Source organism: Symphalangus syndactylus, chromosome 6, assembly GCF_028878055.3.
Source record: "Symphalangus syndactylus isolate Jambi chromosome 6, NHGRI_mSymSyn1-v2.1_pri, whole genome shotgun sequence".
Lineage (NCBI taxonomy): Eukaryota > Metazoa > Chordata > Mammalia > Primates > Hylobatidae > Symphalangus > Symphalangus syndactylus.
In genome coordinates this window covers 96,582,758-96,609,140 of record NC_072428.2, presented here as the reverse complement: position 1 = coordinate 96,609,140, position 26,383 = coordinate 96,582,758, and the positions used below count along the sequence as shown (strand labels likewise).

The 26,383-nt window shown below is 38.9% G+C and overlaps 1 long non-coding RNA gene across 1 annotated transcript in view; it reads left to right on the top strand.

Annotated features, from left to right (window-relative positions):
- The first annotated feature begins 2,700 nt into the window (after positions 1-2,700).
- LOC134737032 (uncharacterized) overlaps positions 2,701-26,383 on the top strand; it is a 58,426-nt gene continuing 34,743 nt past the window's right edge. Inside the window, exon 1 of the long non-coding RNA XR_010121568.1 lies at positions 2,701-2,971. This is a non-coding gene — a long non-coding RNA (uncharacterized lncRNA). The remainder of the gene's footprint in view (positions 2,972-26,383) is intronic.

Sequence of the window (26,383 nt, the reverse complement as noted above, 5' to 3'; positions counted from 1 at the left end):
TTCTCATTGTTCAATTCCCACCTATGAGTGAGAACACTGAATTTTATGGATGAGAAAAGTGTGACTCAGAGAGATAAAATAGCTTGCCCAAGGTCATATGTTGATAGCTGATAATTACTTGGCAATATTTTTTATTGTCTACTCAATTGCCATTCCGTCCCTCCTTGCTAATAAAGCCATGATTGGGTTAATCCTCTTCTAAGAAGCCTTATCTTTTAAAAGAGCCTGGGTCCTTTTCCAGCTCCATTGGGGGTGAGAATGATGTGAACCTTAATTGGTTGAAGCCACTTATGGTCATCTCATTACCCTTGTCAAATGACTGGGCTAGACATGGGCAAAGAGAGGTGAGTAGAAGTCAGCTGGGAGGCTTAGGGATGGGAAAGTTTTCCTTGTTCTTAAAAAAGGCACAAAGGAAGAATGTTTATTTTTATGCTTCTGGGCATTGTCATCCAAATACAGAATTTAAGACGTGTGGCACCCATTGTAAAGGATCCAGATGATAACTTCCCTCAGAGAAGATTTATCCTGTCTTCTGCTCAGGAGATACAGGGATAACTGATCCCATTAAACCAATCAGTGACTAGGAAGAGTTGAGCTTGTTGCCGTTCTTGAAGGCTGTGCCTACCTCTGATTCTATTCTGTTCCTAAAGTATAGTTTTCAAGGTCTTTTGACTGTGAGACTGGTGTGTTTCACTGGAGCACCTTCCTCTGGAAGTCGAACTCTAATGTTCATCTGCATTAGTGTGAGACTGCAGAAAACCCCACTCAACTTTTCAGAGGTTTTCTTCTTAGATGTTTAGCCTAGTGTCCCAGCTTCAGAATTCTGTGAATGTCTTGGGGAGAAAACAGTCCATGTGTTAGGCTCAGTTCTCTACCCTTCTGTTGTGGTTTGGCTGTGTCCCCACCCAAATCTCATCTTAAACTGTAGCTGTCATAATCCCTGTGTGTCATGGGAGGGACTCAGTGGGAGGTAATTGAATCATGAGGGTGGGTTTTTCCCCTGCTGTTCTTAAGATAGTGCACAAGTCTCATGAGATCTGATGGTTTTATCAAGGAGAGTTCCCCTGCACATGCTCTCTTGCCTGCTGACATGTGAGACATGACTTTGCTCTTCTTTCACCATCCGCCATGACTGTGAGGCCTCCTCAGCCATGTGGAACTGCGAGTCAATTAAACCTCTTTCTATTATAAATTTCCCAGTCTTGGGTATGTCTTTATTAGCGGTGTAAGAACGGACTAATACACCTTCCCTTCCTACTTGGACATCAGGCTCCCTGGCTTTAGTTTTGTCTCTCAGCCCCATGAGACCACCCAAATTCTCTCTGGTATCTCTGTCCCCATCAGTGACCCTGTGCTCAAAGTCTAGGTGCTCAGCTTCTTGACCTGAGCCCAGATTTGGCACATACCCCCAGGGACAAAAGCCTGCAGAGTCAGCACACTTTGCCACCATTATCCTTGTTCTGGAATCCCATGCCCTCTCATCTCTATTGCATCAGCAATCTTCAAACAGAGGATTTTTGAATTTTACCCAGTTTGTTTAGTTTTTCTCAGTGGGAACACAGGTCAGCTGCAAACTACACCAAGTCTTACTTGGAAGTTAAAGGGACTCTGTTGTGTTTAAATTAAAGTAGATGATGTAAAATGACAAATATTTCAAATATCTTTTCTAATTTTTATTATAAAAATTTTTATTTACACAGAAAAGTTGAAAGAATAGTGAATCAATGTCACATACCCACCATCCACATTTTTAAAATTATTACCATTTTGCTATATTTGCTCTGTCATCTAACATTTGCTTAACCATTGCAAAATAATTTGCAAATATCATGATCCTTTTATCATAAATAATTGAGCCTGTATCTTCTAAAAATAAGAAAATTTCCTTTTGCCATAATACCATTACTGCACTTAAATTTAATAATTTTCTATCAAATACCTGATCCATAATTAAATTTTGTCTATTGTCCCAAAAATATCATCTCTACTAGTTTCTTCCAAGTTAGATAAAGTCATGCATTGATTTTTTTTTCCAACCTAGCACTCTTTTTTAAATGACACAGCAATTTTAAAATGCTAGACAATTGATTTAGGTTAAATATTTTGGGTAAGGATACTACAGAGATGATGCTACATAGCTCACATTGCATCATATTAGCAGGCACGTGTCTCATTGCTTCAACATTAGAGATGCTAATTTGATCACTAGGTTAAGGGAATGACAGTCAGATCTTTCCACTATAGAAATTATGTTTTCCCTTTGCCATTGCCAGATCACCTGGCACAGAGCAAATGTCCTGTTTCCCACCAACCTTTTACTTATTGGTTTTAGTATTTATTGGTAATCTTTGCCTCAATAAATTAGCTTATTGGAGACTGCAATATGGGTAATTTTCTAATTCTCTCATTCCTCCTACACTCATTATCTGGCATTCTTCTCTGTTAGAAAAAAAAAATTGTTTTAAAACTTCCACCTCATCAACTGAGGACGAACTATAATGTCTCCTGAAAATGGAGGATAAATTTTAGTTACTCTTTAATAACTAACTTTCTGAATAAGGGGATGATATGTCACCTTTAATGGTAGCAAATTAGTTTTTTCCCCCCCTTTTGGAGTATAACCATGGACTTTTACTTATTCAATGTGTTCGATGAATTACAGTCATTATTCTTTTGATGTTTAAATTATTCCAGATATTACCAGCGGTAGTTCCTCTCAGTTGGCATGCATGTGATAATTGAGGACTTCTGTGCTTTCTGGAACAATACAATGTTCTGTACTGGTACTGTAGCCATTTCTCTAAGAAGCCTTGGTTCCTGTAACTGGAGAATAGTATATGAAAATCAAGATAATTGGACTATCAGTGCTTATTCCTACCAGAATGACATTGCTTGAAACCCTTTCAATGGACAGAGACACTATATATATAGTATATGTCATTTTGAAAATCATGAATTTTCATCGATATTTGTAAGTAAAATTTAATATCACATTTTTTCTAAACTTCTTTGTATCTCTTCATTCCCACTGAAAATCTTGGACCTTAATAATATGTTTCCTAGCTTTCTCTATCCTACAAATACATAAGTTAATTCAAAATTATAGTGCTAATACCATTAAATCTTGGAACATATTCCACTGAAATGAACAGTGAAAAGTCAACTGAAGTAATTCTTTACCTTATCAATTTGTTATACTCTCAGGTTCCTTTTTTAGTTTGTTTTCAGTTCAATAGTTTGGCTATTTTAAAGTTTCATTTTGCTTTCAATATGTAAATGCTTTAATCATCTCCTATTCACCCCGTTGGTGATGGAGAGATACCCCCCGTAGAGTTATGGGGGTGGCTGAACACACACGATCTGACCCTGGGCAAAGGAGATTGGCAGCAGTTTATTAGTGATGTATACTCATGGCCTGGGGGAGCAGGCCACAGCACACCGTGCAGGGCCACACAGGGAGTGTCACACAGGGATAGTACTCAGGAATAGAGTGAACAGCCAGGAGCTGTGGGAGGCAGGCTTTGTAGCACCAAGGGGGCAAAGTGCCCCGGGTTCCCATAGGAAGATGTGTGTTTGAATAATTCTGTGGACTGGTAGGGAACCAAAACCCTCTGCTCAGGAATAAGCAGGAACTGTGTCTGTCCCTTTCGTAAGAAGCGTTGCTTAGCTAGAGGAACTTATCTGCAGAAGCAGGGTCAGGAGGGGAACTTACGGTGCAAGCCCCTCCTGATCTTATCAGATGTCAAGGCAGCACATCATGGAGCTTTAAGTGAGATCTTCTAGCACAGGGACATGTTTATGTGGTTCAAAACCATATACAAAAGAATCCCCAGAGAAGTACTGTTTCCATCCTTATTCCTTCCACTCTCTTTCTCACATAAGAGAGCCTCTTTTGTTAGCTTCTGATTTATTTTTCTAGTGTTTCATTTGGAAAATAATAAGCAAATCTTGCTCTCTACTATTTATCTATTATCCACCTATCATTTTTTGCTTCCTTTGTAACACAGAAGAAGCATACTTACACACATCACTCTGCATCTTGCTGTTTTCAGCCAAATACTCCATATTAGTACACAGAGATTTTTTTCTTTTTTCTTTTTCTTTTTTTTTCCTACAGCTAGGGAGTACATCATTGTGTGGAAATAACTATAGTTTATTCAACCAGTTCTATATTAGTAGAGGTTTGAGTTGTTTAGAATCTTTTGATATTACAAAAAGTACCATAATGAATAACATTGTGCATATGTTATTTTGTCTGTCTGGGGTTGTATCTACTAAATAGAGTGTAAAAGTCGAATTGCTGAGTTGAAGGTTAAATTCTCACATAATTTTATTAGATTTTGCCAAATTCATCTTCATATGGAGTTTTCCACTCCGAACAGCATGTATGCCTCTCTATTCCCTCAACAACAGAGTATATTGCCAAACTTTTGAATTCTTTGCCAATCTGAGAAATATTTTATCAGTGAAGTTTTATTTATATTTTCCACCTGAATGAAGTTTGTGGATCTTTGGTTCATTTAATTGCTATTTACATTTATTTTTGTCAGAAATATTCATTCAGGTCTTTTGCTCAACATTTTCATAGGTTTCCAGTCTTCCTCTAGATTTTTAAGAGCTCTTTATATGTTGAGGAGAATAGTCATTTTTTTTATAGTGGAAATAGCAAGTATTTACTCCCAGTTGAAACTTTTTCTTTTCAATTTGATTATGATGTTCGTTGCTATGCAAAATATTTTCAATATATTTGATTTAATAGTATTATTTTATTTTTATATTTTCCCCATTCCCAGTTAATAGATGAATTCATTTATGTTTTCTTCAAGTATTGCATGGTTTCTTTCTTTCTTTTTTTTTTTTTTTTTTTTTGCAGTTAGGTTGCTGATCTATTTGGAGCTATTTGGAGTTTATCTTAGTGTATAGTATAAAGTATGGATTCTATTTTAAGTTTTTCCAAATGGTTTATCAATTGTTTCAGTACTTGTTCTGAATATGGCTATTTTCCTAAGTGGCTTGATACGTCATCTTTATCAAATATTAAATTTCCAGATGTACTTTTTAAAACAGTGTTTATTGAGTTTAGCTATTGATGCTTTATTCATTTGATTAGAAGTATCGGAAGTTTTCCTTCTTTACCTCTGCTCTGGAAAAATTCAAACAGCATTGGGTGGATGTGCTCTCTGGAGGTTGGGTAGAATCTCTGTGAAATCACATGAGCCTGGTGCTTTGGGGGAGTTGTACCTCCTTCCTAATTTTCTCCATAATGTTTTCTCTTTGACCTTTACTACATTCAATTTTGATAAATTATATTTTCCTAGAAAATTATCCATTTCATCTAGGTTTTCTAATTTATTGCCATAGAATTGTTTAAAATAATCTTTTAGGCGTTAAAGATTTGCTTTCTTTCAATAGAAATTTCCCTTTTGTCATTTCTTGGTGTAATTGTGCTTTCTCCTTTTATTTCTTTTGAGTAGTTTGCCTGTTTTCTTGACTTTGCAAAGAACATACTTTAAAAAAATTAATTGTACCACCAGGTGCGGTGGCTCACACCTGTAATCCAAGCACTTTGGGAGGCTGAGGTGGGCAGATCATGAGGTCAGGAGATTGAGACCATCCTGGCTAACACGGTGAAACCCCGTCTCTACTAAAAATACAAAAAAAATTAGCCAGGCGTGGTGGCAGGCGCCTGTGGTCCCAGCTACTGGGGAGGCTGAGAGAGGAGAATGGTGTGAACCTGGGGGGCGGAGCTTGCAGTGAGCCGAGATTGCACCACTGCACTCCAGCCTGGGTGACAGAGCGAGACTCTGTCTCAAAAAAAAAAAAAATTGATTGTACCTACTTCATGTATTTTAATTTATTAACTCTCGTCAGTCTTTTTCAAAACAAATATACCTGAAAATAAGCAACCACAGGGAGTCTAACCTTATTGTAACAAAGAAGACTGCATCCATTAGACAGATTCCCCACTCTCCCCCTAAGTTCAGCCTTTATGATTTTCTTCATCTATGTGTTGGATTTCAAATGCCTGCTGATCCATATAGCTGAACCGTAGACAGTCTCTTTTTTCGAGGCTCCTCTAGATTTTGCTGACTTCTCAGAAATGATAAGCATAGTTCATTTCTATTAGTTCATCTCCTTGCTTTACAGGCAAATAAAGCTGCAATTCCAGGGACGAAGGCCTAAAGCAGAGGTGCTTGCAATGACGGGAAAATGCCACACACGAAGAATAGAAATTACTTTCCACAGTAATGGGGAAACATTGTTCTTCCTAATCCCAAATTTGAGGCAGCTCACTGGGGATTCTAAGCAGTAAACTTCCTATGGGCCTTGGGGGAAATTGGCCCAGGGCTGAGAGGGTACATAATGGGCAGACAGGTGATGTGTTCTCACTGGTTTCCTACCTCCCTCCCCAGTTCTTCCCTCTGGGCAGGCCCCTTGTCTTTTTGTTTACTTTCAATGCACCAGATTGTCTGACACCCAAACCCAGTGAAATTCTGTTTTTAGATTTATTTTTGTTTTTATTACAGGAAAAATTAAATCATGCACAGAAGTCAAGCAAGTGATAGAATGACCTCCACATACTGATGTACCAATCACCAATATTCTGCCAATTTTTTTCATCTTCCACCTTACATCATATCATGCCATCTGTAAATTTTCCAGAGGTGACCCTTAAAAAAAAAAAGAAAAAAAAAACACTACAGGCCAGGCATGGTGGCTTATGCCTGTAATCCCAGCACTTTAGGAGGCTGAGGTGGGCGGATCACAAGTTCAGGAGATCAATACTATCCTGGCTAACATGGTGAAACCCCATCTCTGCTAAAAATACAAAAAATTAGCCAGGCGTTGTGGCACGTGCCTTTAGTCCCAGCTACTCAGGAGGCTGAGGCAGGAGAATCGCTTGAACCAGGGAGGCAGAGGTTGCAGTGAGCCAAGATCGCGCCACTGCACTCCAGCCTGGGTGACAGAGCAAGACTCTGTCTCAAAAAAAAAAAAAAAAAACCTCCAAAAAAAACAAAACACAAAACAAAATGTCATTTTCACATTTAACAAAATAATTCCTTAACATCACATACTAGCCAGTACAGGACATATTCCATAATGCTCTCAACAATAGCATTCTCTGGTTGTTTTAACTGAATCAGGATCCAAACAAGATCCACACAAACTTTTGATGATTCAGAAAATGCCGACAATTTGGAATGTGGTCTAAAATTTTACACATACCCCCCACTACCACCACCACCACCACCACCACCACCACCATTGCTCTCATATTAAGATTTAAATAAATAACACACTGATAATTTACTTGAACCCTCCTGTCCAGTTGTTTGCATTTTAGTGGAAGACTACATTAACGAATTGTGGCGTTTCACAGACAACCACAGGGCAAGACTTTGTCAGGACCTTTGCAGCACCAACCAATTTGTGTCACATGGTTGATATTTACTACATTTCCTGGAAGGCTGGCTCTACTTGTATCCCCTACCATGTCCACAGGATGACACAAAGGGACAATCTCCCATTCAAAGCTACATGTTCTGATTCTCTCTTTGGAGCTCACTATAAGCCTCGAAATTAACCAGCTCAATACGAAGACTTCTGTCTCCTTGCATTTCCAACCAGTGATAACTGTAGGCAAACTAATCCTGCATCTTCAGTCTTCAAAAGGTAGCTACGTGTGTCAAGCTCTTCCATCATTAAAATCTCAAACTTGCACTTAGCTGAAAAGTCAGCAATATGGCAAGCGTGATGGTTAATATCAGGTGTCAACTTCATTGGATTGAAGGAAACTCAGATAGCTGGTAAAGTATTGTTTCTAGGTGTGTCTGTGTGGGTGTTGCCAGAGGAGATTGATATTTGAGTCAGTGGACTGGGAGAGAAAGACCCATCCTCAATGTGGGTGGGCCTCATCCACTCAGCTGCCAGCTCGGCTAGAACAAAGCAGGTGGAAGAAGGTGGGATAAGCTGGCTTGCTGAGTCTTCTGGCTTTTATCTTTCTTCTGTGCTAGATGCTTCCTGCCCTTGGATATCAGACTCTTTGGCCTTTGGACTCTTGGACTTACATCAGTGGTTTGCCAGGGGCTCTTGGGCTTTCAGCCACAGACCCAAGGCTGCACTATTGGCTTCCCTGCTTTTGAGGCTTTTGGACTTGGTCTGAGCCACTACTGGCTTCTTTCTTCCCCAGCTTGCAGATGGCCTATCGTGTGAGCCAATTCTCCCTGATAAACTCCCTTTCGTGTATAGATATATTCTATTCTGTTCCCCTGGGAAACCCTGGCTAATACAGCAAGTAAGCAGATAGATTTAGAAGACCAAATCCAGTGAAGCTAGGTTTCTAGATCTGACATTGGAATCCAGTACATTTAAAGATGCTCATACTATGTGACCTAGTAACTTGGCTCCTAGTATATATCTTCAGTGTGTCCAAGGTGACAGTATGCAAATGTTCATGAAATTACAAAAACTTGGAACCAATTTACATGTCGATGAACAAAAAATAGCAGAAAAATAAATACATGTATATTCTTACAATATATAGCAACAACACAGACCTAGAATACATATATTAATATCCATAAATCTCAAAAATAGGTTGAGTGAAAAAAGCAAGGCACAGAATACCATTTACAGTATGACATCATTTATAAAGCTTTGAAACATGCAAAGTAATACAATATATTATTTGTGAATATATACATATGTAGTGAAGTTTAAAATATTCATGGAAATGATAAACAGCAAATTCAGGATACTGATTACATCTTGGGGGGATATAGAGGAAAGGGATTAACAATGGATATAAAAAGGGCTTTAATTATGACTATAATATTTTATTTAAGTTGGGGAGTAGGTACATGAGTCTCAGTATATTGTTCTTGGTACTTTTCTGTATGTCTGAAATATTTTTCTTGACATTTAAATGAAACTAGATGAAAAAAATTATCTTAGGGTGAATGGACTGTCACTGGAGACCATGAAGGCAATTTGAGTAATAGAAAGTACACTGAGCTAGGAATATGAAGATCCAACTTCTGGTTCCATTTCTGCTCAGTGATTCTAAACAAACCACAAGTCACTTTTGCTCTCAGTGCTGCATTCTCCCCTACTGAAGTGAGAGATCTCTAAAGATCCTGCCAAACCCAAAAAGCAGTTAAATTTTCTTTCAACCTCAAGTTCTTCCAAATCTATGTTATATTTCTCAAGGGCAAGAACATGTCTTAACTACTTTACATTTTTGGTGTCTTTTCCATTGTCCATAGAGTCTCAATAACTTTTAAGGCCCTACATAATAATATGATAACTTCTAGTGACTGAATAACAGCCACAATAAAAACAACAAAATCTTTTTTTCTCATTATTAGCTTTTGCTAAGTCAAATAGCTTATTAGAAGTGACCACACTCCGTTTTGTGTTCCACGCATGAAGTAGCATCCCAGAGAAAAACTGCTGTCCTCTTCCACACTACACCTTAAACCCTAGCTGGATGTGTTGATCAAGTATGTTTTTGATTGCAAGAGACTGAAAAAGAGAGGCAGGGAGGGAGGAGAGAGAGAGAGAGAGAGAGAGAAAGAAACTGCATGTGTTATCATATTAACTAATCCTGGCAGCCAGAAAAAAATTTCAAAATGATGCCTCTTTGATGAAGAGTTAGTGGTAATTATCTTCTTAAGAAAGAAAAGTTCCAAATGTCAATCTGATTTTCCCTCTCTGCAAAGCACATGGAAACAGAGATAATTTGGGGAGCATACATACCTCTTCTATTAATGTAACTTTTCAAATATCTCTTCCCCCTTTTCTCTTCCCCAAGCATTGCTTGCAAGTCACTTTGGATCTCATTTTGTTCTGGAGTCTCTCCATGCATTTTCTGTTCATGTGTAGTGTGGAAGCCTCATGAACAAACAGCAGGGGGATTTTACCAGGAACTGGAGGTAGCAAAACAACTTGTTCAAAGATGAGAGAAAATCAAGGCTGAGTTTTTGTCTAGTGCCCTGGTGAGGAGTGGATGAACCTTTAAGGATGTAACTTTACTTGGAAAAGAAACTAGGTTAGGAAAAAAATCACAATTCCCGTGCAGACCACTTATGTTAGATAACGTCAGAGATTACAGCTAAAAAAGTGGAGAGGTATTCAATTGAATGGAATAAATGCCAGAAAGTTTATTACCTAATTTGTCCTATTGTACATGGAGCACCAAAGGAATGCAGTCACAGAGTATTGAAATGATTAATCATTGAGTTTATTCTTGATTAATCATCGAGTTTTTTCTTGATTAATCATCGAAATGAAGGCACTCAGAGTGCACTTAGGTGCTATTAGGTAAAAGCAGACACTTCGAAGCTGTTTTGCCCAGTGAAGCATAATATTGCTGAGGCTACTATGTGGAATGTGGGGAATGATTTTATCGACTCTTCTTCTCATTTATTGTCAGGAGGAGGGGATTTAAAAGGAGTCTTCTAACCCTGGCTGGCTTTGTTTCTGTTATCATTTTGGGAAATGATTCCTCCTCTCCCTTAGAAAGGCCAATCTATTTCTCATGTGACTGGAGTGAACTGACAGGAACACACTTTTTGTAGTAAATTGGATTGAGTTTGGTTCAGGAAAAACACAAAGGAAGCCAACTCTGCGGGAGCAAACTATAGTTTGGAACCCTGTGTACTCTACATGTTCAGAAGATGAAAAGTAGGACATGTTCAGCCAACATTTCATTATTTGGAGCCTGATTCTTTGTAGAGACAGAGCCGACTATTGTAAACAGTGGAGAAAAGCTACTAAGTGAAAATAACCATAAATGTAGAAGTAAGCTTACCCATCTAGGGACAGATATCCATGAGACAGTGTGACAAATCAGATAAAGTGGAGAAACAATGAGACTGATCATGAGAAGGGGTGGAGAGTTTGGGGCAAGTGATGTTGGTCTGAAAACTCTGGAGAAAGTTTATCTCAGGCAGAAATTTGAAGAAGTTTGAATTGTGATAGAAGAGTCTTCTGGGAAAAATGACTTGAAGTAGCTGTGTGCTAGACACAAGGATGCACTGCCCAGCTCCCCCATCAGTGAAGCCTCATTGCCCCAGCTCCTGAGAATGTCATGGGCCAACAGCCTTCAACTGTCAGCCCCTTTATGGATTGTCCCCTCTGCAGAAAGCTACCTATTCCAATGTCTCACCCTTTCCCAGGGTGGCCTGCATCCAATGACTGATCAGTGTGGCGACTTCAGTTAGCAAATAAGCTGCCACATGTCTAGGACCTTAAAGATGTAAACGGCAACTTCTGTACTGCATTCTAGAAGTGTTGAGGTCCCCTGCACAGCAGCAAGTGCATAGAGCACTAAGTTGTCTGAGCTGAGGAGGGGCGTGTGAACTGGAAGGCCACAGCTGGAGGCCTGGCAGTGGACTAGAAGCTTTCTCAGCGACTCTCCATTTATAAAGGTCAATGAAGCTAGGGTTGTCTGTGCTCAGGGCTCAAAAAGACTTGGAGTGACAAGGCTGAAACATTCACTTGCTGGCCAATCTAGCTCCAACTTCTGTAACAAATCAATGTTGCATGACAAAGATTCTAATTTTAGCTTCATACATTTGCTCTGTGAATATATGTGGTTATTGCCATTACTAATTTAACATCCAGTAACATGAAGGAAAGAAACAATGAGTCAGACACCATCTGTGTGCATCCTGAGCAATTAGTTTCTTTGAAACCAGAGGCAGAGGAACAGGTTGGTTTTAAAATCTGCTCATGAACTTGTGGGGACACTTTTGTCTGGTTTGCAATCACATTTGTGCCTGGTAGCCCAAAATGGTAATGCTTGGGATTTGTCCACTCTTCAAGGTGTTATAAGTTTGAGAGGAGAATGTCTTCACATTCAAACTCTCCTCTATTGCTGAAGAATCTAAATTGCTTCTGTCAGGCAACCTGAGTTCTACCATCACTTCCTGGGCATTTGAAGATAAACTGTTTGTAGTTCACAGCTCTAGGTCCTAAAAGACTTTGCTATTAGCAGAGCCTCTTTTGCAATCTTCACTCCCTTTTGTGTGTAGCTGCATAAAGTTAATAAATTACAAAATTGGTCACTTGGAGGCTGGCCACAGCCAGTTCCAAGTTACACTTCGGCTTACTGTCACCTTCATTTCCACCCTGGCTTTGCCTCGTCAGTGGTGCTGTGATGAAATTAAGAATGACTTTAGGAAGACACAGGATGATGGAAAAAATAGAAATTCAGTGCTTGTTTGTTGCTTTCTTACAACAATAAAAAGTTTAGCAGGCAGAGGAATCCTTTTGTTTTCATCTAATTTTTCTTAAGTTCTCCTTAAGTTAGTCAACATACTTCATCAGAAAAAAAAATAGTAAAAGAAGCAATTTATCAATACTTCACCAAGTGGATGTTGAGTATCTGTATAATATCTGCTGAGGAGGAATGAGGACTGCAAGCTTGCTTTTTCTTTTTTTTTAAGATGGAGTTTCACTCTTGTTGCCCAGGCTGGAGTGCAGTGGCATGATCTCTGCTCACTGCAACCTCTGCCTCCTGGGTTCAAGCGATTCTCCTGCCTCAGCCTCCCTAGTAGCTGGGACTACAGGCACGCACCACCATGCCCACCTAATTTTTGTATTTTTAGTAGTGACGGGGTTTCACCATGTTGGCCAGGATGGTCTCAATCTCTTGACCTCGTGATCCGCCTGCCTCAGCCTCCCAAAATGCTGGGATTACAGGCATGCAAGAGTACTACTTTTAAGAGAATGAATCAGTCATTGTGGTAAACATCGGTGCTGCTCTCCAGTATTTCTGGCTACCCTCTCCTTTTGGACACTTGGGAGGGCTGTACTTTCCCACTCTTTGAGGCTAGGTGTGGACCTACGATTTGCTTCAGTCAATTAAGTAAAAGTACAAGTCATGTATACTACTTCCAGGTGGACACATTCAACAGACAATGTGCAATTTTCCATGCTTGCTTTTTTTTCTGCTATGACAAATGAGGTATCTTGGTGGAACAGTGACATCATAAGATGGTTTGGAGTAATTCTGTGACTGGAGCAGAGCCCATCACCAATTATCATTGGACATATAGTGGGAATGATAAATATTTATTGTGTTAAGTCACAGAGTTGTTTTATTCTTTTTATTTTTTCTTTTCCTGTAGCTAACCTTGCCTTATCCTAGCTAAACTAACTAGTGTAACACTAAGCAGACCCAGAGAAAAGATCAATATTGACATCTGGGGATCACATAATAAAAAAGTCTTCTTGCTACTTAGTCAACAAGCCTCGTTCTCTCTAAGATTTTTTTTTGTGCCTCATTTTTATATGACAAGGGATTGCCAAAGATCACCAAATATTTGAAAAAGCCTCCAGTTTGAGAGGCCGCGAGTACAAAGTAAATAGAAAAAAAAAGTCATTTAGTAAAAAATACAAGTAATTCATGTAGCAGGATTAAAAAAATCTATCATATTTTCAGAAAGATAAAATACATCAATAAAAAAACAGTGAAATAAAGGAAAATAATCAAAAAATTGAAAAAGAGCTCTTAGAAATAAAAAACATGATGGCAAGAAATGTTGAAATGATTCAGTAAAAGTGGAACTCACCTAGAATAAAGAAAAAATTCAAAAAGGGAGAGAAAAGCAGTGAAAAGGTAATTTGATTAGAAGATTGCTACAGGCTGAATTATATCCCTCCAAAATTCATGTTTAAGCTCTAATCCCCAACGTGACAGTATTTGGAGATAGTGCCTATAAGGAAGTAACAAAGGTTAAATCAGATCATAAGATACAGTCCTGATCCAGTAGATCTGGTATCCTCCTAAGAAGAGCGTATGGGGGGTGGAGCCAAGATGGCCGAATAGGAACAGCTCCAGTATACAGCTCCCAGCGTGAGCGACGCAGAAGACAGGTGATTTCTGCAATTCTATCTGAGGTACCAGGTTCATCTCACTAGGGAGTGCCAAACAGTGGGTGCAGGACAGTCAGTGCAGCGCACCGTGCACGAGCCAAAGCAGGGCAAGGCATTGCCTCACTCAGGAAGTGCAAGGGGTCAGTGAGTTCCCTTTCCTAGTCAAAGAAATGGGTGACAGATGGCACCTGGAAAATCGGGTCACTCCCACCCTAATACTGCTCTTTTCCAATGGGCTTGGAAAACAGCACACCAGGAGATTGTGTCCCGCACCTGGCTCGGAGGGTCCTATGCCCACGGAGTCTCGCTGATTGCTAGCACAGCAGTCTGAGATCAAACTGCAAGGCAGCAGCGAGGCTGGGGGAGGGGCACTCGCCATTGCCCAGGCTTGCTTAGGTAAACAAAGCAGCCAGGAAGCTCAAACTGGGTGGAGCCCACCACAGCTCAAGGAGGCCTGCCTGCCTCTGTAGGCTCCACCTCTGGGGGCAGGGCACAGACAAACAAAAAGTCAGCAGTAACCTCTGCAGACTTAAATGTCCCTGTCTGACAGCTTTGAAGAGAGTAGTGGTTCTCCCAGCACGCAGCTGGAGATCTGAGAACGGGCAGACTGCCTCCTAAAGTGGGACCTGGACCCCCGAGCAGCCTAACTGGGAGGCACCCCCCAGTAGGGACAGACTGACACCTCACTCGGCCAGGTACTCCTCTGAGACAAAACTTCCAGAGGAACGATCAGACAGCTGAATTTGCGGTTCACGAAAATCCACTGTTCTGCAGCCACCGCTGCTGACACCCAGCCAAACAGGGTTTGGAGTGGACCTCTAGCAAACTCCAACAGACCTGCAGCTGAGGGTCCTGTCTGTTAGAAGGAAAACTAACAAACAGAAAGAACACTCACACCAAAAACCCATCTGTACATCACCATCATCAAAGACCAAAAGTAGAAAAAACTACAAAGATGGGGAGAAAACAGAGCAGAAAAACTGGAAACTCTAAAAAGCAGAATGCCTCTCCTCCTCCAAAGGAATGCAGTTCCTCACCAGCAACAGAACAAAGCTGGACGGAGAATGACTTTGACGAGTTGAGAGAAGAAGGCTTCAGACGATCAAACTACTCCAAGCTACAGGAGGAAATTCAAACCAATGGCAAAGAAATTAAAAACTTTGATAAAAAATTAGATGAATGTTTAACTAAAATAACCAATGCAGAGAAGTGCTTAAAGGAGCTGATGGAGCTGAAAGCCAAGTTTCGAGAACTACATGAAGACTGCAGAAGCCTCAGTAGCCGATGCGATCAACTGGAAGAAAGGGTATCAGAGATGGAAGATGAAATGAATGAAATGAAGCAAGAAGGGAAGTTTAGAGAAAAAAGAATAAAAAGAAACAAACAAAGCCTCCAAGAAATATGGGACTATGTGAAAAGACCAAACCTACGTCTGATTGGTGTACCTGAAAGTGACAGGGAGAATGGAACCAAGTTGGAAAACACTCTGCAAGATATTATCCAGGAGAACTTCCCCAATCTAGCAAGGCAGGCCAACATTCAGATTCAGGAAATACAGAGAATGCCACAAAGATACTCCTCGAGAAGAGCAACTCCAAGACACATAATTGTCAGATTCACCAAAGTTGAAATGAAGGAAAAAATGTTAAGGGCAGCCAGAGAGAAAGGTCGGGTTACCCACAAAGGGAAGCCCATCAGACTAACAGCTGATCTCTTGGCAGAAACTCTACAAGCCAGAAGAGAGTGGGGGCCAATATTCAACATTCTTAAAAGAATTTTCAACCCAGAATTTAATAGCCAGCCAAACTAAGGTTCATAAGTGAAGGAGAAATAAAATACTTTACAGACAAGCAAATGCTGAGTGATTTTGTCACCGCCAGGCCTGCCCTAAAAGAGCTCCTAAAGGAAGCACTAAACAGGAAAAGGAACAACTGGTACCAGCCACTGCAAAAACATGCCAAATTGTAAAGACCATCGAGGCTAGGAAGAAACTGCATCAACTAATGAGCAAAATAACTAGCTAATGTCATAATGACAGAATCAAATTCACACATAACAATATTGACTTTAAATGTAAATGGGCTAAATGCTCCAATTAAAAGACACAGACTAGCAAATTGGATAAGGAGTCATGACCCATCAGTGTGCTGTATTCAGGAAACCCATCTCACGTGCAGAGACACACATAGACTCAAAATAAAGGGATGGAGGAAGATCTACCAAGCAAATGGAAAACAAAAAAAGGCAGGGGTCACAATCCTAGTCTCTGATAAAATAGATTTTAAACCAACAAAGATCAAAAGAGACAAAAAAGGCCATTACATAATGGTAAAGGAATCAATTCAATAAGAAGAGCTAACTATCCTAAATATATATGCACCCAACACAGGAGCACCCAGATTTATAAAGCAAGTCCTGAGTGACCTACAAAGAGACATAGACTCCCACACAATAATAATGGGAGATTTTAACACCCCACTGTCAACATTAGACCAATCAACAAGACAGAAAGTTAAAAAGGATACCCAGGAATTGAACTCAGCTCTGCACCAAGCGGACCTAATAGACATCTACAGAACTCTCTACTCCAAATCAACAGAATATACATTTTTTTCAGCACCACACCACACCTATTCCAAAATTGACCACATAGTTGGAAGTAAAGCTCTCCTCAGCAAATGTAAAAGAACAGAAATTTTAACAAACTGTCTCTCAGACCACAGTGCAATCAAACTAGAACTCAGGATTAAGAAACTCACTGAAAACTGCTCAACTACATGGAAACTGAACAACCTGCACCTGAGTGACTACTGGGTACATAACAAAGTGAAGGCAGAAATAAAGATGTTCTTTGAAACCAATGAGAACAAAGACACAACATACCAGAATCTCTGGGACACGTTCAAAGCAGTGTGCAGAGGGAAATTTATAGCACTAAATGCCCACAACAGAAAGCAGGAAAGATCCAAAATTGACACCCTAACATCACAATTAAAACAACTACAAAAGCAAGAGCAAACACATTCAAAAGATAGCAGAAGGCAAGAAATAACTAAAATCAGAGCAGAACTGAAGGAAATAGAGACACAAAAAACCCTTCAAAAAATCAATGAATCCAGGAGCTGGTTTTTTGAAAAGATCAGCAAAATTGATAGACCGCTAGCAAGACTAATAAAGAAGAAAAGAGAGAAGAATCCAATATATGCAATAAAAAATGATAAAAGGGATATCACCACCAATCCCACAGAAATACAATCTACCATCAGAGAATACTACAAACACCTCTATGCAAATAAACTAGAAAATCTAGAAGAAATGGATAAATTCCTTGGCAAATACACCCTTCCAAGACTAAAGCAGGAAGAAGTTGAATCGCTGAATAGACCAATAACAGGCTCTGAAATTGTGGCAATAATCAATAGCTTACCAACCAAAAAGAGTCCAGGATCTGATGGATTCACAGCCGAATTCTACCAGAGGCACAAGGAGGAACTGGTACCATTCCTTCTGAAACTATTCCAATCGATAGAAAAAGAGGGAATCCTCCCTAACACATTTTATGAGGCCAGCATCGTCCTGATACCAAAGCCTGGCAGAGACATAACCAAAAAAGAGAATTTCAGACCAATATCCTTGATGAACATTGATGCAAAAATCCTCAATAAAATACTGGCAAACCAAATCCAGCAGCACATCAAAAAGCTTATACACCATGATCAAGCGGGCTTCATCCCTGGGATGCAAGGCTGGTTCAACATACGCAAATCAATAAATGTAATCCAGCATATAAACAGAACCAAAGACAAAAACCACATGATTATCTCAATAGATGCAGAAAAAGCCTTTGACAAAATTCAACAACTCTTTATGCTAAAAACTCTCAATAAATTAGGTATTGATGGGACGTATCTCAAAATAATAAGAGCTATCTATGACAAACCCACAGCCAATATCATACTGAATGGGCAAAAACTGGAAGCATTCCCTCTGAAAACTGGCACAAGGCAGGGATGCCCTCTCTCACCACTCCTATTCAACGTAGTGCTGGAAGTTCTAGCCAGGGCAATCAGGCAGGAGAAGGAAATAAAGGGTATTCAATTAGGAAAAGAGGAAGTCAAATTGTCCCTGTTTGCAGATGACATGATTGTATATCTAGAAAACCCCATTGTCTCAGCCCAAAATCTCCTTAAGCTGATAGGCAACTTCAGCAAAGTCTCAGCATACAAAATCAATGTGCAAAAATCACAAGCATTCTTGTACACCAATCACAGACAAACAGAGAGCCAAATCATGAGTGAACTCCCATTCACAATTGCTTCAAAGAGAATAAAATACCTAGGGATCCAACTTACAAGGGATGTGAAGGAACTCTTCAAGGAGAACTACAAACCACTGCTCAATGAAATAAAAGAGGATGCAAACAAATGGAAGAACATTCCATGCTCATGGGTTGGAAGAATCAATATCGTGAAAATGGCCATACTGCCCAAGGTAATTTATAGATTCAATGCCATCCCGATCAAGCTACCAATGACTTTCTTCACAGAATTGGAAAAAACTACTTTAAAGTTCATATGGAACCAAAAAGAGCCCACATTGCCAAGTCAATCCTAAGCCAAAAGTACAAAGCTGGAGGTATCACGCTACCTGACTTCAAACTATACTACAAGGCTACAGTAACCAAAACAGCATGGTACTGGTACCACAACAGAGACATAGATCAATGGAACAGAACAGAGCCCTCAGAAATGATGCCGCATATCTACAACTATCTGATCTTTGACAAACCTGACAAAAACAAGAAATGGGGAAAGGATTCCCTATTTAATAAATGGTGCTGGGAAAACTGGCTAGCCATATGTAGAAAGCTGAAACTGGATCCCTTCCTTACACCTTATACAAAAATTAATTCAAGATGGATTAAAGACTTACATGTTAGACCTAAAACCATAAAAACCCTAGAAGCAAACCTAGGCAATACCATTCAGGACATAGGCATGGGCAAGGACTTCATGTCTAAAACACCAAAAGCAATGGCAACAAAAGTCAAAATTGACAAATGGGATCTAATTAAACTAAAGAGTTTCTGCACAGCAAAAGAAACTACCATCAGAGTGAACAGGCAACCTACAGAATGGGAGAAAATTTTTGCAACCTACTCATCTGACAAAGGGCTAATATCCAGAATCTACAATGAACTCAAACAAATTTACAAGAAAAAAACAAACAACCCCATCGAAAAGTGGGCAAAGGACATGAGCAGACACTTCTCAAAAGAAGACATTTATGCAGCCAAAAAACACATGAAAAAATGCTCGTCATCACTGGCTATCAGAGAAATGCAAATCAAAACCACAATGAGATACCATCTCACACCAGTTAGAATGGCCATCATTCAAAAGTCAGGAAACAACAGGTGCTGGAGAGGATGTGGAGAAATAGGAACACTTTTACACTGTTGGTGGGACTGTAAACTAGTTCAACCATTGTGGAAGTCAGTGTGGCGATTCCTCAGGGATCTAGAACTAGAAATTCCATTTGACCCAGCCATCCCATTACTGGGTATATACCCAAAGGACTATAAATCATGCTGCTATAAAGACACACGCACACGTATGTTTATTGCGGCACTATTGACAATAGCAAAGACTTGGAACCAACCCAAATGTCCAACAACCGTAGACTGGATTAAGAAAATGTGGCACATATACACCATGGAATACTATGCAGCCATAAAAAATGATGAGTTCATGTCCTTTGTAGGGACATGAATGAAACTGGAAAACATCATTCTCAGTAAACTATCGCAAGGACAAAAAACCAAACACCGCATGCTGTCACTCATAGGTGGGAATTGAACAATGAGAACTGATGGACACAGGAAGGGGAACATCACGCTCCAGGGACTGTTGTGGGGTGCGGGGAGGGGAGAGGGACAGCATTAGGAGATATATCTAATGCTAAATGACGAGTTAATGGGTGCAGCAAACCAATATGGCACATGGATACATATGTAACAAACCTGCACATTGTGCACATGTACCCTAAAACCTAAAGTATAATAATAAAATAAAAAGAAAACAAAGAAAACATAGGTTTCACAAAACAATACTTATAATACTGTATTATTTGTTTACAGCAGACAGAGATGTAATATATATGGCAATAATTACAAAGAAGGAGGGAGGGAATGAATCTACCTTGGGGCAAATTTTTATGAGAATTCTGTCAGTATTAACCTGACATATATGATGTTAGGATGCACATTATAATCCTGGCCACTGAGAAAATAACTGAAAACATAGAGTCAAAAAGTCAACAAATGAATCAAAACAGTACATTAAAAAATATTTGTTTAGCACAAAAGGAGGCAGAAAAGAAGATATGAGACAGAAATAATAGAAAATGACAGACATGTCAATAATTACACTAAATGTGAATGGACTTCAAAGGCAAAGATTGTTGGACTGGATTTTTTTTTTTTTTTAGAAAAGCATGATCCAATATATTTTATGTAAGAGACACACTTTAGATTTAAAGACAGAAATAGGTTCAAAGCAAAAAGATGAACAAAGATACATCATGCAAATAGTAGCCAGAAAACCAGAGTAACTATACAAATATCAGCTAGACAGACTTTAAAACAAAAAAAGAGTAGGAATAAAGGGGGTGTTTCATGATAATAAAAGGATTAATACATCAGGAATACATAACAATATAAATATTTTCATATTCAACAACAGAGCTCCAAAATACAGGAAACAAAAATGCCAAAAAATACCCTTCTCAATAATTCATGGGTCTACGAAGGAATATAATGGAAATTAGGGGAAAATTAGAACTAAATGATATCAAAAGAACATAAAGACTGAAAATAAATGAGCTAAGCATTTATTTATGACACTAGAATAACCTTGATATCAAAACCAAACAGAATAAATGTAAGGATAGCAGAGCAATAAAATGTGATAAAGAAGGAAAAAGTACAGGTCAATCACACTTATGATTATGGATGCAAAAATCACAAATGAAATATGAGTAAATCAACCCAAGTAATGGATAATCATAAGCAAGATGTGATTATTCAAGAATACAGTGTTCTGTCAATGTGAGAACAATTATTAATGCAATTTAGTACATTAACTGATTGAAGGAGAAACATTATATGATTATCTTGATAGATATTTATAAAAATCTAATATTCAACAGCTTTTCATGATTTAAAAAAATTAAAACTAGAAATTGAAGAACATTCTCTTAATCTGATAAAGGATGTCTACAAAAGGCCTACAGCAAACACCATGTGTAATGGAGGAAATGTTGAGATTTTCTTCTAAAATCAGAAACAAATCGAGGGTACTTACTCTCCCCATTTCTATTCAACATTATACTGGAATGCCTAGGTACCAAATAAGAGAGGAAAAAAGTGGAAAGTATATGAGGATTAGAGATGAAGAAACAAAAGTTCCATTTTTTATTAACATGATTGTCTGCAGAGAAAACCCTAATGAAACTATAGGAATGTTAAGTAATTTGATCAGTCATCATCTCTAACCTCCATCCACATAGTGCTTAGTATCCCTTCTGAGTGAATACATGAAGACTATAGATTTAAATATATGTAAAGACTGTAGATTCAAATGTACTTAAAGAATATAGATTTTAAGAGACAACATTCTATTACCCTGTCCAGAGTGCCCATAAGTGTTTGTCCAGCCCAGAAGTTAATATACTGTCTGATTCCGTTACATAAACATTACATCTGATAACATGTTGGATGCTGGAGGGTACAACTGTTTCCATTTGTCCTGAAGCCTAAACTGATACTCATCAACTGTCTCCTCTACCACTCATTCTTAACTTTGGCGAACACTTTTGCTAGTCTAGTTAGTATACCTGGTGGGCCTAGATCCTCATCCTTGAGGGGACTGGGTCCCTAGTTGCCATGTATTTGTCAAGTTGTGGTCCCTGTATTTGCTCATTTACCTTTTTTTATTTTTATTTTTAGAGACAAGTTCTCACTCTGTCACCCAGCCTTCAGTGTTCAGTGTAACCTAGGTGCAGTCACAGCTCACTGCAGCTTCAACCTTCTGGGCTCAAGTGATCCTCCTGCCTCAGCCTCCTGAGTAACTGGGATTACAGGCACAGACCACCATGCCCAGATAGTTCATTTACAATTAGAACTAAGCATGGGAGTACAAAGAAATGATTCAATGGATTGTCTGAGCATCGAACATATTTTTCCCTTCTCTCATATGTATCCAGAGCCCCACTTTGCTGTAATGATCAGGGTCAATTATCCTTTTCAGTATGATAACTGCTGTTTATGAGTGCTGATATACTGGCATGAGAAACCTAAAGTGACCAGGTAGCTGCCATAACTAAATTTAGTAAGATAGTGCCTTTTGGTAGAAGCATCTGCCTCTGGAAACCAGGGTCTTCAGACCTACAGAGGCTAACATTGTGGAATAGGAAGTACCAGTTTCCCAAGTGAGTCACTGGGAGTGCTGATAAATATGGCCACTTCTACTTCTGTGCCTTGGTCTCAAATCCATGTATTCCACCTTCTGGGGATATGGTACCATGTTATGGCTATTGGTTTAAGACATACCCAATGTCCTGAAAGATAGTGCCCCAGATAGTGGCATTTCCAAGCCAGTATTTCAATGTGCCTTCAGGAGATTGCCTCACTTCTCTATTAGGCTGGCTTGCAGCTTCTGGATAATGCAGAATGTGACAGGAAAAGTGCTCCCTGGATCATCTTCTTTGCTGAAAAATTTCTTGGTCCCAGATGATATTATATGGGCTCCCTTGCCAGCAGTTTGGAAACTATGAGCCACTAGCTAGCAATACTGGTTGAGGCACTGGAGGAGAGAAGGGCAAATGTATGCCACGGATTGATTGACATGTCAATCCCAGTTAGGAGGTGTTGTTACCTTTTTCAGGCTAAAGGAGTTAGATGTAAAAACACAAAACAAAACAAAACAAAACAAAATCTTGCCACTAGGTGGCTGGTTGAGCTTCTCAAGGGGTGGTGCCATACTGGGAGCTCAGCACTGGACCCTGCCACTGTCTGGTCAATACTGAGAAATAGTAGTTGCTGCACCAGTCTCAGTGAGCTGAAGCCAGTGCACTTGGGTGCACATATATTAATGGACACCAACTCTGCCACCATAGCTACTCCATTAATTTGCCAGCACGGAGATTGCCAAGGACCAAGCCTGGCTAACATCTACTGAATGAATCATCCTGTCCACTTGGTTGTTTAACTCTACTTCTGCAATAGGTGCTCTCTGGTGGGCATTAATATCTAATACAAAGGTTATCATAGGTCCATCCATATGACTCTTTTCAATATCTCCTTATTTCAGTGTAGGATTTTAAATTGACAACTTTCTTCTGTCAGTACCTTACCGATAACCTCTGGCTTGTCTTAGGTTGGATTTCATAGCAGCAGAGCCCAAGATAAAGATTTTTAAGTGAAAGTGATTTAATGGCTTTTATTCTAAGTGATATGGTAGCTGGTCGTGAGTTTTGAGAAGGAAGGAATGAAATAACTTATATTTTGAAAAAATTATTTTGCCTGCTGGTGTTGAAAAATGGAAGAGGGTCATGGGTGGACTCAGTGAGACAAATTGGAGGCTCTGGCAGTAATCTAAGTGAAAGATAATTGTGGCTTGAACTAGGTGTCAGTGGTGGAGAAGGTAAGATATGGTTGGCTTCTGGATATATTTTGGAAATATAACTGATAGAATTTTCTTATAGCATAGGAACTAGGCAGTAGTACATAAGAGAAAGAGAGGCTTAAAGGAGGACACCGCAGTTTTTGGCAAATCATTACAAAAAGTGGAAGTGCCATTACTAACACGGGGAAGCCTTGGGGTGTGGTAGATATTTTGCAGGAAGGAATAAGAAGTTCAGTTTTTGACACGTTAAATTTGAGATCCCCATTAAACATCTAGTCAGAGATATTGGAATAGGCAAGTAGGTATATAAGTCTCTATCACAGGCGAGAGGTTTAGGCTAGAGATATAACTTTGAAAGTCATTAGCAAGCATATGTTTGGTATTTAAAGCTGTGAGACCCAGTGAGATCATCAAGGAAGTGAGTGTAGATAGAGGGAAGAAAAGGGCCAAAGTCTGATCCCTAGAGCACTGTAATAGTAAGAGGTCAGGAATAAATCAGGAAAGAAAAAGAAGGAAACAGGAAGAAAACCAAGAGGGTATGGAGTCTTGGAAGCCAAACAAAAGAAAGCTTATGAAGAAGTAGGGAGTGATGACTTCCGTCAAATCCTATTGTTAGATCAAGGAAGTGAGGCCTGAGACTTGACTATTGGATTTAATTAGGTAAAGGTTATTGGTGAGCTTGACAAAAGCAGCTTTAGTACAGTTGTTAGGCAAAGGTCTTATGAGAATGGATTTAAAAGAGGATGAGAGGAAAGGATTTGGAAAAAGCAAGTATAAACAACACTTTCTAGAAATTTTATCTAAAGAAAAAAGAGTTGAATATTAGCTGAATGATCTGTGGTCACAAAAGGGTTAATTTGTTTTGAAATAAATGACAGCTTCTTAATATGCTAATGCAAAAGTTCTAGTAAACAGGAAAAAAAATGGTGCTACAGGAGTCAGAATATTTGCTCAAGTGTTGTCCTTGAATGAGTTAATGGGAATGGGATCTAGTTGATAGGTATGAGGTTGACTTTGCAAGGATCATTACATCCTCTTGATGAATTCACCTTTTTATCAATATGAAATAGTCTAACAACTTTCCTTGTTCTGAAGTCCACTTTATGAGGATAATATAGCCGCTGATTCCAGTTGTTTTTTTTAATTAATATTATGGTGGCATATCATTTTCTTTCCTTTTTACATTTAACCTCTAAATGTCATTCTGTTTAAAGTAGTGTTCTTCTAGACAGTATGAAGTTAGATCTTGTGTGTTTTTTTCAGTCTGACAGATCTCTGCCTTTTCTTTGGAATGTGTAGACAATTTACATTTAATGTGACTTTCAATCTAGTTGAATTTAAATCTACCATTTTGCTATTTTTTCCAATTATCTTATCTGTTCTTTGTTTCTCCCTTTCCCTTTTTGGATTGAATGGCTTTTTGAAAATATTCCATTTGTAGGCTTATTAGCTATATTTCATTAGTTTGTTTTGCATCATTTCTTTAAGTTTTCAAATATATATCATTATCTTATCAAAGTTTACCTTCAAATATTGTATTATTTCACATATGACTCTTACAAAGGTATGTTTTATTTTCTCTCCCATCCATTATGCAACTGTTATCATACATTTTACTTCCACATATGAATGAAACTTTTACTATATTGTTATTGTTTTTACTTTAGACAATCATTTTTTAAGACTTTTTAACTTAGAAAAAACCCTCATATTTGTTTATATACTTATCTTTTTTTTTTGTTTTCTATTCCTTTGTGTAGGTTCAAATTTCAATCTGGTGTCATTTTTCTTCTACCTGAAGAATTTTTTTTTTAATTTATTTTTATTTTTATTTTTATTATTATACTTTAGGTTTTAGGGTACATGCGCACAATGTGCAGGTTTGTTACATATGTATCCATGTGCCATGTTGATTTCCTGCACCCATTAACTCGTCATTTAGCATTAGGTATATCTCCTAATGCTGTCCCTCCCCCCTCCCCCAACCCCACAACAGTCCCCGGAGTGTAATGTTCCCCTTTCTGTGTCCATGAGTTCTCATTGTCCAATTCCCACCTATGAGTGAGAACATGCGGTGTTTGGTATTTTGTCCTTGTGATAGTTTACTGAGAATGATGTTTTCCAGTTTCATCCATGTCCCTACAAAGGACACGAACTCATCATTTTTTATGGCTGCATAGTATTCCATGGTGTATATGTGCCACATTTTCTTAATCCAGTCTATCGTTGTTGGACATTTGGGTTGGTTCCAACTCTTTGCTATTGTGAATAGTGCCGCAATAAACATACATGTGCATGTGTCTTTATAGCAGCATGATTTATAGTCCTTTGGGTATATACCCAGTAGTGGGATGGCTGGGTCAAATGGTATTTCTAGTTCTAGATCCCTGAGGAATCACCACACTGACTTCCACAATGGTTGAACTAGTTTACAGTCCCACCAACAGTGTAAAAGTGTTCCTATTTCTCCACATCCTCTCCAGCACCTGTTGTTTCCTGATTTTTTAATGATGGCCATTCTAACTGGTGTGAGATGGTATCTCACTGTGGTTTTGATTTGCATTTCTCTGACGGCCAGTGATGATGAGCATTTCTTCATGTGTTTTTTGGCTGCATAAATGTCTTCTTTTGAGAAGTGTCTGTTCATGTCCTTTGCCCACTTTTTGATGGGGTTGTTTGTTTTTTTCTTGTAAATTTGTTTGAGTTTATTGTAGATTCTGGATATTAGCCCTTTGTCAGATGAGTAGGTTGCAAAAATTTTCTCCCATTCTGTAGGGTGCCTGTTCACTCTGATGGTAGTTTCTTTTGCTGTG